General features: G+C 38.9%; 1 long non-coding RNA gene and 1 pseudogene across 2 annotated transcripts in view; both read right to left on the bottom strand.

Annotated features, from left to right (window-relative positions):
• The window catches only part of LOC309969347, a 697850-nt gene that overhangs the window by 397239 nt on the left and 285799 nt on the right, over nucleotides 1-14812 (bottom strand). The gene's annotated exons all lie outside the window — the stretch shown is intronic.
• Nucleotides 13328-13667, bottom strand: LOC309968263 (solute carrier family 23 member 2-like; annotated as a pseudogene). The gene has a single exon. The product of its transcript is annotated as a solute carrier family 23 member 2-like (transcript).

Raw genomic sequence — 14812 nt, 5'->3', positions numbered from 1 at the left:
CTTATTTCCTTTAGCATAGTGTCCTTTGGACTCATCAGTATTATTGCACAGGGCATGATTTCCTTCTTTTATGGCTGAATACTATTCTATTCTGTATATATCTAAATCTATACATCTTCTTTATCCATTCATCCAATGATATGGACACCTAGGTTGTTTCCACGTCTTGGCTATCGTGAATAATGCTGCAATGAATGTGGAAGTGCAGATATCTCTTGGAGAGAGTGATTTCCTTTCCTTCAGATATACAGCCAGAAGTGGGATTGCTGGATGATATTAGCTGTGGATTTGTCATATGTGGCCTTTATTATGCTGAGGTACATTCTTTCCATACTTAATTTGTTGAGACTTTTTACCATGCTGAATTTTGTCAAATGTTTTTTCTGCATTGACTGGGATCATCATCTGAATGTTAGGAGGTTTTTGATTACTGATTTAATCTAAATTAATTTAATTTAATCTCCTTACTCATTATTGGTCTGTCCAGATTTTCTATTTCTTTATTATTCAGTCCTGGTTGGTTTTATGTTTTTAGGAATTTATTTGTTTCTTTTAGATTATCCAATTTGTTAGATGTTCCCATTTTTTAAAATTTTTAGCCACCCCTGCCACAGGTGATTTCTTGTTGGTTGATTTTTTTTTTTTCTGTAAGCCCTTTGACTTCCATATGTTACCTGGCCTTTCCTTCTTGCCCTCAATTCCCTTCTCTGTTCTATGCCTTCCCAAATTCCTGCTAGTTTCTTATGCAGTGAGTTATTTTATATATTATCTCTTTGTCTAGTTCCAGACCATATAGGCTTTTCCAGGCTAAACTATCTTTAAAATCAACTCTACCTATGTGTTATTCAGGTTAGGATAGGCTACACCAAGGTATCAAGCAACTCCCAAATCTCAGGGAATTAACACATAAAGATTTCTATCTTGTTCACACAAGATCCACTTTGGGACATCAGAGCAACTCTTTTCTGAGCAGTGACCTGTGATTCCACACTGTGGTGTCCTATAGCTTTACCTCTGAAATAGGTGGCTTTTGGGTCACTACTGCAGGAGAGGAAAGTGAGAGGGTCTGACACCAGCTCATTTTTTGAAAACTTTTTATAATAGTAAATTTCAATTATATACAACAATAATCAATCCAGGGCCAATTGTGCTTGACTTGTGTCCCCACTCACCCTGCCTACTCTCACTGGACTATTTTGAAACTGGTCCCAGAAATTTCCTCTGTAAATATTCCAGTACCTACCTTTAAAAGATACAGATTCCTTCTAAAAGCACTATTGCAATACCATTATCACACCTAAAGATGACATAATTTCCTAATATCATTAAATATTCAGTTAGCCTCACCAGCTGTTAGGTATTTTAGCAAAGAAGTAACACGTAACATTTCTTCTCACATCTGTTGGCCAGAACTAGTCACATGCCTCCAATTCAATGCTGGGAAATGCTAGGAAATGAAGTCTTTTTGTGTACCCAGGAAAAACATTATGAAGCAGGACTTGGTGAATACAACCTAACATCAGGTAAATTTCTGAGCTAAATTTGTTTCTTTTCAAGCATTTTTTTCTTCTCTTATATTTATATATCAATAAAGATTTTCAAGCATGTTGAGTGATGCTGGATTAACTACTGACACAAGACATCTCAGAAATTTGGGACAGACACACAGACATACATTGTTTATTTAACCCATAGGTATTCCATTCTGATTCCGGCCCGTAAGTTTCACCCATTCATTAAGGCTCAATTCAAGTCTTAACCTCTTTCAGAGAAAGGTTTTCCTGACATAAAACTCACACTGACCTTTCACTTCTTAGTTGCTGAAACACGCTAGTTATTTGTACCCATTGTGAATCACTTCAATTGGATTGCTTTCTTTTTGAAACACATTTAGGATCTGGTTCCTGAGCATCAAGGTGTTCTACCTGGTGATTTTGCTGCATGAGCCCTCTCTGGAGAGCAGGTCTAGGCACAGGTTGTGATGAGAGGTCTGGGGTAGGCATATGCTCTGAGGGGATGCAAGTCTTGAAGTCAAAAGGAGCTACCACCCATTCACAGAAATGTATCAGTAAGTTAGGTGGGAGGATGTGCTAATGATAAACCCATTTTCCAGCTTTTCTTATATTCCTGGAAGTAGCGATAGCATTGGTGGCACTGAAAACTTCTTAACACACTTATTGGCTTTGGCTAATGAAAATAATTTAGCTGACCTGGCTCCAACAAAATTCCCTGTGTCTTATGCAATGAAGGATATGCCTGTGATACGCTTAGCACCAAGACAGGAGTGAGACTTGTCAAGGTATCTTCTGAAGGAGGGCCATCTACCTGCTGTTTCATGCTGCATCAGAGTTTTGATAATAATTTAAAATTTCATGCCTTATTTCTTGTCCTGTTTTCTGTCTTAAAATATAGTAGCTACAGAAGTTTGTACACTCGTAGGTTTTCTTGAGAGTTCCTGAACTTAAGCAGTGAAAAGGGAAACATGACTTTCTAATTAATTTAAACATAATTTTATACAAAACAAGATATAAATTCCCTAGAGAGTTGGTGAATCCCCTCTGGCTGACCTGGTCTGTCTCGAGTTTTGCTTTTGTCAGTCTGGTTCTCTGATACTCACCAAATGTGTTCTACACAGTTGTCCCATCTTGAAAATCTGAAAAAGTGAAACTGCTTTTGTATAACAGTGTGTTTATATTAATCTCAGAGATTTCTCTCTATCTTGCATGTAGTTCTTCAATGGTTAGGTATTAAGTCACCTTTTTTCTTAATTAAAAAGTTTAGCTCTCACATGTCCAAAGTCCTATATCTCTCCTACCACAGCAGGAATTACTATAGGAGCAGGTGTTAGAATAAAGTTTTCACCAAAAACAAAGGAAGTAAGTAGAGGCAAAGCAATGAAGCAAGAATGAGGGACAGAAAGCCAGGTTGTTGATTTGGAGACTCTTGAGAGTGGAAGGAGGTGAAAGTCAGCTATTGAGAGTGAGTATAGAGTCAGTAATCCTGAGCTTAAAAAGATGGGGAAAAAGGCATATAAAAATGGCCAAAGGTGGAAAATAAGGTTGAGGGCTGGGGCTATTGTCTAGAACAAGCTCTGGGGTGCTTGGCTTGACTTTATGAGCTGGAAAGAACTTGGTAAATGGGTGGGTTGGCAGGCAAAAAGGCCAGGTGGAGCAGATGCAGTGAACTTCATCCCCTGTCTCCCTCTCATTTGGATGTTCTATAATCTTCCAACTCATGCTTTGTTCAGCTTATTCTGAATGGTGGGAAGTTTGGGTTTCATTTCCACTTTTGTTGTGATGAATAACAGAATTTTAGCTCCATCTGAAAATGTTTCCTTCATCACCCATCCACATGGTGCTGTGTTACTTCCTGAGCCTGACCATGCAAGAGCATGCCCTAGCTGTAGCCATGCAGAGCTGTCTGGTTCACTTTCTACAATCCATAGTATACAGAACAGTTCCCAAAGCTGGCTGGGCATCAAGGACACTAGGGGAGCATGTTAAAAGTACCAACTCTGGGTGCTGTGTCTGGAGATTCTGACTTCATACACGAGGTGGACTTGAATTCGGGAACTGATATCACAGATTCATTATGTAACTTGTCCTGTTCAAGTAGTGTCATGTATGTGGCTGTGATTATTAATCTTTATAAGCAGGATACTTAGCTCTTAACTGTGTAAATCTGAGATTAAAAACAAACAAAGAGCCTGAGTTAACTATGAATCTCCAAAGGATTGCAGCCTGCAGTAGAGACACAGCTGGCATTTTTCTAGGCATAGCCAATCTCTGCCTCCTAGTACTTGAAGGAGAGGAGTGATGCAGTGTATGCTTGATCAAAGATGTTCTGCTTTTATAATACAGAAAATCTTGGCTTCCATATCTACATAAATGGATTAAATTGGACCCATAGGGAAAGAAAGGAAAGACCCTTTGTCAGCATCATGTTATTTTCATGAGGTGTGGTATGGGAGAGAAGACAAAATAGATATATTTAAGCGGACAGGTCTGTTTTTGCTAGAGAGAAATGGAAGAAAAGACATGTGCTACTTTTTTAGGAAAACAATAAGATAGAAAGTGACCAAAAAGGCTATTTAAAACAAAATTCAACATTTTTCTTTCCAGAAAGCTTTCTCCTGACTTTTCAATTGCTATTGATGACATCACAGAGACTCAAACCCTCAGATTTTGTTTGTTACTGCCTTATTGGCTTTACGTTAGAGGGAACTACCACCCACAGGACAATTCTGGCTCCTACCTGTTTGTGCAAGACCCCCAGAATTATTTTTACATTTTTAAATGGGTGGGAAAAACTCTAGATGAGTTTTATGAGTGATATTTCATGACATGTAAAAACTACATGAAATCCAAATGTTAGTATCCATAAATGTAATTTTGTTGGAATGCAGCCAAGCTCATTCATTTACATATTATCTCAGGCTCCCTTTACAATGGCAGACTGAATATCTCAGTGGTCCCCAACCTTTTTGGCATCAGGGACCAGTTACAGGGTCAGGGGAACGATGGCTCAGGTGGTGATGTCAGCGATGGGGAGGGGCAGATGAAGCTCCGCTCGCTTGCCCGCCATCACCTCCTGCTGTGCAGCCCGGACCCCTGAAGTAGCTACACAGAGGCCAGGTGGCCCACAATGCCTGGAACACTTACTTTCTGGTCCTTTACAGAAAAAGTTTGTCTTAGTAGACTGTAAGCTCCTTGAGTCCAGGAACTGTATTTCAAATACCTATATCCTAAGAAACCTCTAACAGAGTGCTTGGCACAGAGGTAATTCTCAAGAAATGTTTGAAAAAATCTGCTTCGACAGTATAAAATGAGCTGCTTGTTTTTCCCTGCAGCACCTAATCCAGGGACTTTACTCAGCAGGGTGTCAGTATATGTTTTTTGAATTGAAATTTAATTATTCTTTTATTTAAGTCAGTGGTTCTCAAACTTCACTGTGCATCAAAACCATTTGAAGGACTTTAAAAAACACCGATTCTGGGACCCTGCCCGTACAGTCTCTGATTCAGTAGGTCTGGGGCAGGACCTGGGAATTTTCATTTCTAAAATGTTCCCAAGTGATGCTGATGCTGCTAGTCCAGGGACCACATTTTGAGAACCACTGATTTCATTAATACTTCCCAAACCAGGGTGAAAATCAGAATCACCCAAGGAAGCGTGTTAAAAATATAGATTCTAGGCTTCACTGACAGAAATTCTGGCTCAGTGTATCTGGGATTGAGCCTGGGAATCTGTGTATTTAACAAAGCATTCAAGTGTTTTGGGGATTTCTGGAGGGATCACTTTTTTGGGGTCCACAGGTGTAACAACATCCTCCGAGGTGTGACTCCTACTTAATATTCTTAATGCTTCTACTTAATACTTATATACTTATAGCTTATATACTTAAAGCATATACTTAATGCTTTGTTCATAGAATAATAGTTTCATGGGTTTAGAAGAGATCATCTAGTTTGCTAGTTTGGTTTTCAAAACTCAAATGACAAAATGGTTGGGTGAAGTATTTAATTTAAAAAATATCTCAAACCTAGGAATGACAGGAAATAATATTAAGCAGCTGAGTAACCTATGTTGTCTCTGGGGATAGTGTCTGAAGAGGGAGTTGTTATGGCTGACAAATTGTGCCTTCCAGCAGTTGGAAAATACTGATTCAGTCTAACAATTGGCCTTTTACTTCTCGGAGAAAACGACATAATCTTACATACTAATATTTCCATTAAATTTTTAGCTGCTGAGAAACCAATGGAAGTTAATCCTTTTCTTCAAAAATTGGAACATAATGACAAAAATAGTCTTTATAATGACAAAAATGCCAGGCTCTGGTGAACACTCTGTAAAGCTTTTAATTTACAGTTTTATTCCTGGCTGTGTGACGCTCTAACAAAAATTTTCAACAGTATAATCGTCTATTGACCATGCTGTTCAAAGAGATCATACACTCATTGTAAGCTCATGTTAGCCTTGATTTAGCCACGTGGAAGGTCAAGTTCACCTGGGCTGCACTGCTGAACAGCCTGGGGCTCAGGCAGGTGCTTCCGCAGACGCAATATTTGACACAATATATTCCCTGTCCATTCTCCACATTAATAAAGAAGTGGGAATGAGAGCCCACCTGCAACAGCACAGAATTGGATTTGGAGCCAGACAACCCAGTGTCACGTGGGATTCTGCTGTGCACTTGTAGTGACCTTGAGAGAATCACAACAACCTCTTTGGGCTATCTCTTCTACCATAAGATTGAAGGGGTTTTGTTGGTATCACATGATTCTTATACAGAGGTGTTTCATAAACCAGACAGCATTGTCCCCACTTAAGGCATGGTTGATGTGCTCATGAATGTGTTCATTAATAGATAAGAAAGATGCTTGTCTGGAAGTCTTGGAAACAGACTGGTGCCTGGTGCAGACTATGCAACCTGTATAAGTTTCTTGAGTGAAACTGAGGGAATGATTGGTTTAAAATAAACCAATATATAAAACAAAACTTTAAAGAGCAGAGCTAGACTGTAGGTAAGAAATGAACCAAGTATATGTTTTGCAGAAGGGCTCATTTGCTTTTTGCAGATATGTGGTTTAGAATTTATTGTTAGCAGTGTTAGATGTAGAGATTTACTTTTTTAAAATCCCTATGACTCTGTCTCTGTTAATAAGATAACTGTATTAATGTCATGTTAGAAGACTCAGAGAGTCTTAATGGCATTTCAGGTCCACTTTAGATTTATCCAGGGTAGGAAATATTCCCATTTAAACTATGTTATTGTTCAATGTGAAATAAAAAAGAATCTGGTATAACTTTATTTATATGTTGATATTTCTGTAGCCTGTAAAAGGAACTGCATTCTCATTCATTCCTCACTGGTTAATGTCACTAGGCACTAAGGGGTTGTACAAAAGAAGCAGATTTTCAATGTGTGCCCTCTGCCAGATGCCTGAACAACTGGAAGGATAGCAGGTGCTTTTATAGAAATGTCGAGATTTATAAGGGAGCCTCTGCAAGAACAAAATGTATAAACAAAGTATTTCTAGATTTGTAGGTATTTCTTTAATACAAGTTAATTTATCAAAACCCATCGAGTCCATGTTTATTTATTTAAAAAGCTGGGTGCTGGGGAGATAACTATACAAAGACATAGCTCCTGACCCTGGAGCTTCTGTTTTAGTGGGAAGATAGGCACATTAACAGGCAGTTATTGGGCAGTTTGTAAGCCCTGAGCCTGTGGGAGTTCACAGTGGGGAAACCAGTCTGGCTAAGGAAGGGGCTGTGACAGGGAAGTTGGTCAGAGGAAGGGACATCTTTGCTGGAACTTGAAAGATAGAGAGGCGGTGGAGCTTAGCGACCTGTGAGACTTGATTCCAGATGAATTGAGCTAATCAGGTGCTTTTCTCAGGAATCTGAAACCTGGGAATGTGCTATGAAGACTGAAGTGACAGGTATGTGAAGACAAGAGAAGAGGAGAGGTCAGTGGAAGCCCAGAGGACCATGCTCCAGGTTCAGTTATGAAAAGTGTGAAGCCCATGAACAGAGGCAGGAAGTGAAGCATGGTGGCATGAAGGAGAGAGGGTGCTGCCTCGCCTCCGGGAGGGTTGTACAGTCTGATTTCCAAGACTCCTGCGGTTACTATTATTTCCTGTCCTGGGCTCCTGTGAGATTCCTCAATTCTCAAAGCGACCTTATCTGTACTTGAACTAGCTTGAATGGGTCTTTGTGCTTCACGAGCCAGAAGATCTTGAACTCAGTGGGAGGCCAGCCAGAATGTCTACCATGTTTCTTTCTGAATGGTCTTGCTTTCTCTACTCCTAGGTGTAGAAGCATTGTATACCTGTTGGGTCAAAACCCTGGAAAAAAACCCTGAGAGAGCTACGCCTCTTGTCTGGACCTGTTACTCTCCTCCCATGGGTTCAAAAGACTCTTCTGTGTCCTGTTAGGGGGACAGGTCACTGAGGAGCACCATCCTCTATCTTATCAATTGACTGGGAGTTGTCTGTCCTGTGACCCTGAGGTTTGGCCCTATTCCCAGTCAGTTCAACCTTGGCTTTATATCATTTTCCTCAAATGATGCACATTCATCATTTGCTCCCAGAGCTTTTCAAGCACCATGGTCTGTGCCCTTTTTCTTGATGCCTGCTTAGTGGTTACTGGAATTTGCCATGACTCTACAGCACCTTGATCCTGTGATTGTCACCCCTTCTTAAGGTGACATTGTTGCTGCGATATTGCCATATGACTCTTAAAAAGTCACTAGGAGGTAATCTGAGCACCCTTATTTCTCCAGTTTAACATTTGAATGTCAGTTGATTGAGGTTATTAGAATAAAAATTCCCAAATATATAAAGTGTTACTTTCATTTTTATTTTTTCTTCCAAAATAAGAAGGGAACAAAAATGGTAACTGTCATTGGTCACTGCATCATGTGAGATAACGTCAGTGAATGGGGAATGGATAGATGGGTGGAGGTGAGGCCAGCCAGCATAAAGACACAGAGTGAAGCTAATGGGACACTCCCAGTGACAAGAGGATGGAAATAAAATCGCATGGGTCACAAGAAGGGGGAACCCCCTATCCAAAGGAAGCTGTGATGTGATTATCCATATTTGACAGGTTTTAGAGCCTGGAGGTGATGAAGTTTTAGTCAGTAGCAGAACCCATGTCTTCTGGCTCTTGAAGTGACTCAGACCCCTGAGATAATCAGGAAAACAACTTCTCTAACTCAACACACACCAGCTACTGGACTAGACATACAAGAGTTAGGACCCTGGGGCAGATCTAGTCCCATTTGCTGTCTGAAGCAAATATTCTCACTACAACGAATGCCCTTCAGCAGCAAGCTTCTTGCCATATTCCTATAATTTCTGTAATTCCAAACTCAGGTTGCCAATAAGAGAACATTTTCTCCCCCAACGTGCTCTATTCTATAAACTTGAATCCCCTTCCCACAGGCTCTATTCTGACAATACGCTAACAATTTCCGGTCACCTAAGCCAGAAACGGCCATCTCTGATAACTCCCTTTCCTTTTCTGTGTGTTAATGACAGAATCCTGGTTTGTTTTGTTTAGATTTGTTTCTTCAAAGCAGTTTTTATCCTCTTCCTTTTTCTCTGTTATCACTCTCTTACCCCCATCAAGATCTTCATTATTTTGTGCTCTGTCAATAACTTTCACACCAGATCGATTTTTCTATCTCATTGATTTTGCCAGAGCTCTCCTCTGCTTTTCAAAATCTTCTCCAGAGAAAGGTGCAAAAATGAGCTTTATTGTGCCATTCTGGATTTTAAGGCTTTTTATAGCTTGCTACAAACAGCAACCTCTCCTACATAATTTCATAATTATTGCTACTGTATGGTCCACAGTCTGAACTGTAGTTTTACTATTCTTAGAAAAATGCCACTTTTGTGCATAATATGAAGGCTTTTTTATTCAGTGGTCCCTGCTGGACCTGACCCTGTCCCACCGTTCCAACTAAATTCTGCCTAGAAAATTGACAGATCTTCTCATGTTCTTCCCTTCTTCATTGATCTCTCATTTCTTGAACTTCACTGACACTTGATTCTGGTGACACCAAACCATTCAATCGTGCCGTGTGAGTATGTATGTGTATGGGATTATTACCACTGGAGTGTAAGCATAAACATATGGGGGGCAGGTTCTGCACATCTATTGAATTTAAGTGGGAGTTGTGGTTCTATTGAGGAGAAAAGTGCTGCGTAACTTTCTTTGATTGGTCCTGGAGAAGATAATTGACAAGGAAATGAGAAGGTAGAGATGTTCATGAGTAGAGGGCAGGTGATACCTGCATAGAGCTATTGTAGCTGGTGCTAGGTAAGACTTGGAGGCCCTCTGAAGCATCAGTGCTATCTCAGGAGGGTTGAGGGCAAAAATACAAGGATAGCCTTGGCAGACAGGTCAGATCTCCCACACCTAATAAGTAGAACCGAAGGGGTTGGGGCGGGGTGATAGACCACATACTTGTCTTAAAGGTGTTCGATATCGAGACTTTTGTCTTTCCCCAAGAAGGCAAGTTTTATGAAATAGACCAACCTACTGTGTCTTTATAGAAACAAGGAGTTTTTAAGTGAAAGAATCAGAGGGATCTTTTGGCTTTGAGCAGTAACATTCTGATATAGGACAAATCATTGTTGCTTTTGTTTTTTGATTTTTATACATACTTATCACAAGCATATTCCCATGCTGAGGAAGTATTTGGGGCTCCTGTTATTTCTTCCCTGAAAAGGTTTCTCAAAGGAAAAAGAACACGGCTCTGATTATATTTTTGAAGTTAATGCATTCTGGAAATTTAAAATTTTTTCTTGATTAAAATGACAGTTTGAATTTAAAGGGCCACACAATTTAATTAAGTGCCAGTTGATGGATGCCTGTTGCCCCATTGTGTCATCTTCCCTTTCCCATTCATGTGTCCTTGTTATGAATTTCTTTATTCTTTACTGATTAACCAATGAAAATGCATGACTAAACTGCTTAAGCTTGATTCAAGGCTTATTTTTGCTGTATATTCTATTTTGTTGGAAGATATTTTAATGGCTTTCCTCCCATTAGCAGAATTTATGGTAGAAAATTGCTTTTGCTTTGAAAAAGAGACCTGGCAGGGCAGACCTTTCAAGCTGATCATTTAGTTTCTGAAATCTTAGTAGAAATAAACAAGATGATTAGTTTGAAATGTAATTCATAGTCAATAAGTTAAAAAAATACTTGAGTTGTTGATTACAGCTAGCTCAAATAGACCTTCTAAAATGTAATTCACTTTTGGAGTGTTTCCAAATGGATTCTTTCCGCTTAAATTTGCAAAATTTCCCAATGTTGTGTCAATATTTCAAACAGTATTGAAAAAACTTTATAAGCAGCATTGATCTGACTTCAAATGCATTGCATTTGTAGGTGGTGTCTTGAATTTTCTGAGCACAGTATTCACAGATTGAAAAGAGACATGAGTTTGGATAAATAGTCCTGATTCTTGCTAGTGCATTTGCAGCTCTATTGCCCTTTTCCTGTAATGTTTTTCTTTTTTTTTCCCTTTTGAAAATTTTTATTATGCATAATTTCAAACATACACAAAAGAAAAGAGAACAGCATAATAAATGTCCAAGTAGCTAATACTCAGCTTCAAGAATCATCAACTCACGGCCAATCTTGTTTCATCTGTACTCCAACTTTCTCCTTTTCCCTACAGTCAGTTATTCTGAAGCAAGTTGCAGACACTCAAGTCATTTCATGTGTAAATATTTTAGCATGATCTCTAAATTATGATTCCTTTAATATCATTACCACATCTTTAAAAATTGAGAGTGATTTCCTTCAGGAAATATCCAACTCAAATTCTCCATTTTGTCTCATATGGTTTTTATAGTATATTTATTCAAATCAGGATCTAAACAAGGTCTACATATAATATTTGGTCAATATTTCACTTAAATCCCTTTTAATTATAGGTTTTCCCTTCCTCTTTTTATTCCTTGCAATACGTTTTTTTGGAGAAACTGGTTATTTATTCTTGTAGATTTTCTCACAATATGGACTGTTTTCCCATATCTTTATTTAACGTCTTGCTCTGTCTCTTGCATTTCTTTACTAATCTGATCATCACATGATCTGCCCCTGCCTGACTCTTCAATCTCATCTCATACAGAGCTGTCTGCACTCCACCCAGAACAGAATTTGCTCACCTGTACTTAGAATGGTCTTTTGGCTGCTCAGCTGAAATGTCTCTTTCTTAGGAAAGCCTTATCTGACCAGTGCAGGAACCCGTCATATGCTCTTATAGCACTTTTTTTCACTTAAGTTGGCCATTGATCATTTTGTATCAAAAAATGATGAATCTAATGATCACCTTAAATGAGTCAATTTAATGAATCCTATCCACCTTTATCTTACTAAATATTATTTAATACAAAAGAGGTAAGCCTGAGTTGTGTTTCAGTTATTCTTTATCTGACTCCTACCTCCTGGCCTTCCACTTGTGGCTACTTTTTCTCCCACTATCCTGTGATACTACTGACAGGTGGTCAGTATTTTTCTGGCAGAGACCGTAATGGACATGCGGAATTTAGTCACCTTTCTTCAGGTGGTCTTAATGGCCTTGCAAGCCTACGTTGCTAGGCAGTCTTCATGGAGATTTTCTCAATATGCAATTAACTCTGAGTTTAAAAGGAGATGATTAAACTCATGTATTAGTCTGCTTGGGCTGCCATGACAGAATACCACAGACTGGGGGGCTTAAACAACAGAAGTTTATTTTCTTACAGTTCTGGAATCTGGAAGTCCAAGATCAAGATGCTGGGAGAGTTGGTTTCTGTTGAGACCTCTCTTCTTGGCTTACAGACAGCTGCCTTCTCACTCTGCCCTCACATGGCTTTTCCTGTGGGCTTTTCCTTACATGGCTTTTCATGCAGAGGGGTCTCTGGTGTTGCTTTCCTTTTTTATAAGGAGATCAGTTCTATTGAATTAGGGCCTTACCTCATGACCTGATTTAACCCTAATTACTTCCTTAAAGATCCATCCCAAATAAATTCACACTGGGTGTTAGGACTTCAACACATGAGGGGACACAATTCAGTCTATAAAAACGAAGTAACACTTTCCCCAGGGGTCTGGGTCTAAACTGAACCTACTCTGCTAACTACAAAACATTTGTTTCCTTTTATTCTTTAGTGAAATGTGACCTTTTTTTTCATTTTTAAATTCAGCTTAATAATACACTTCCATAACTATTTCTTTCAGTAATTAAATTATCCAAACTTGTCCAAAGCAGCCTGTTCAAGGGGGTTCCCATTCTTTTTGACATAGCTCTTCCCACCACCTCTTCCTTATTCTTTAAGCAGTTCCTTTCTGGCACAAGATGTTCCAGGCTCAACTTCTAGTTTTCTCAGCCCCAACACTGAGGTCAACCATTTCTCCAAGGAACCCTGATTCATTTTAGTGGAGAATGGTATTTAGAAACCAAGATCTGAGAACTGGGTGGGCTCACCATTACTGGGATGGCATTTAGTTAGTGAACAGAGATACAACTCTTTTTTGAATCATGGAGTCATAATGATAGCACCAGTTCAATCCAATACCACTGAATTACCTTCTTTCTTTCCATATTCTTATCTCCCCTTTTCCTACACTGAGAATCCTGATTTTCAACATCAACATACTCATTCATCTGTTCAATCTATAACATCATACAGTACAGTTCCAGAATTACACCAATGTCACTACTAACAAGACTACTAAGTTTAAGATTTCTCTGTATTTTTTTTTTGTCCTTAGAATATGTCCCATTCAGAGTGTGTAAAGGGCACCTCGATCATGCTGCTGAATCACGTCAGGTAGTTCTGCAACCCCAAAAATATGCACAGGTGCCAGGGAGGAATGTCTTGTACAGTGTAAATCATGTCTGATTTCTGGGGGTCTAGACTGCCAGGGCTATCCAAGGTCTCTTGGCGAGACAGCTCTTTTCTGTGATGCCATTTTCTGTTGTGTATATTGCCATGAGCTCGGTGTCTTCATTGTCGTGTTCACCACTGGATGTGGCACCTCCACTGAACACCACCAGAAGAGTAAATAAAGCGAGGTGCTTCTCTTCATCTTCATCTTGCCTTCAGCTGAACTTCCAGCCTCCATGGATTTGGATGTAGTGTTTTTACCAATACGCATCATTAACAGAAAATGAGAAGCTTGGCCTTTGAACTGAAGTGGCTGCTAGTTAAGGCTTGTTCAAGGGAGGAGCCCAGGATCAGAGTCGGCTCTTCCAGTGCCTGGAGCCCCTGATTCTTAGGCAGAGATGAGCCCCATAAGTGCAATCTCTTAGCACCTGGCTGCAGCTTTGGGGTGCCCACTGCCCCCTCCAGGTAACTCATATTTTAAAAGACTCTATCAGGGTTAAAAGGCCAGCTTAACTACAACATTCTTTCATCTGTTTCTACCATCCTAGGAAAATTGGATCAAAAGTTTAAAATTAATACATATGAATTTTATTTTTCTGTGATTATCAAATTTTTAAACAATTGATTTAATATAGTGGTTAAATTAGATAGTTTTAAATACTAAAATATATAGTTAAACACATACAAATAGAGTAAAAGTCAAGATAAATTTAGAACTAAGATTTGAGTACAAAACATAATATGTATTTCTGAGACTTTTTGTAAAGTACTTAAAAAAACATAATTACTTAAAAGGAACTCTGACATAAATACCTCTGTAAATCAATTTATAAATGGGCCTTTTAAAGATGATGTAAAAAAGTCAACCTCTAACAAACTCTCACATACCAGTTAGTTATGTGACCCAAAGTTCAACTTTTACCTACTCAGTAATGCAGACCCTGGCCACATTATTCATGCTTCTTCTCATCAATTCCCCATCTTCCTTTCATTGCTTTATGTTTTCAACAACAGATCATCTGAAATACTTGATATCAGATGTGTCAAAATTTAATTTGCTTATTTTGTTTGTCTGCCTGCTTCAACTAGAATGTAAGCTCCATGAGGTCAGAGTTTGTGTCTGTTTGTTCACTGCTGAATTTCCAGCCTCCAGAGCAATGCTTAGCACATGATGGACCCTTAATACACATTGGATAAATAAATTAATAAATTCATAGTAAGCCAAATTATTCTGTTCAATTGGATATTGACAGCCAGATTTTTTTTTATGTAAACTAAATAGAACTTATAAAGCAATGCATCAAAATCAACTGGAGAGCTTGTTACAGATTGTTGAACTTTATCCCCAAATTTTGGATTTTGTAAATCTGGCATGAGGCCTGAGGATTTACATTTCCAATGAGTTCCTAGATCATGCTG

This window comes from Leucopleurus acutus (assembly GCF_964270905.1).
Source record: "Leucopleurus acutus genome assembly, chromosome: 11".
NCBI classification, from domain to species: domain Eukaryota; kingdom Metazoa; phylum Chordata; class Mammalia; order Artiodactyla; family Delphinidae; genus Leucopleurus; species Leucopleurus acutus.
Note: the sequence above shows the minus strand (reverse complement) of the source record. Positions and strands in the feature narration are given on the sequence as shown.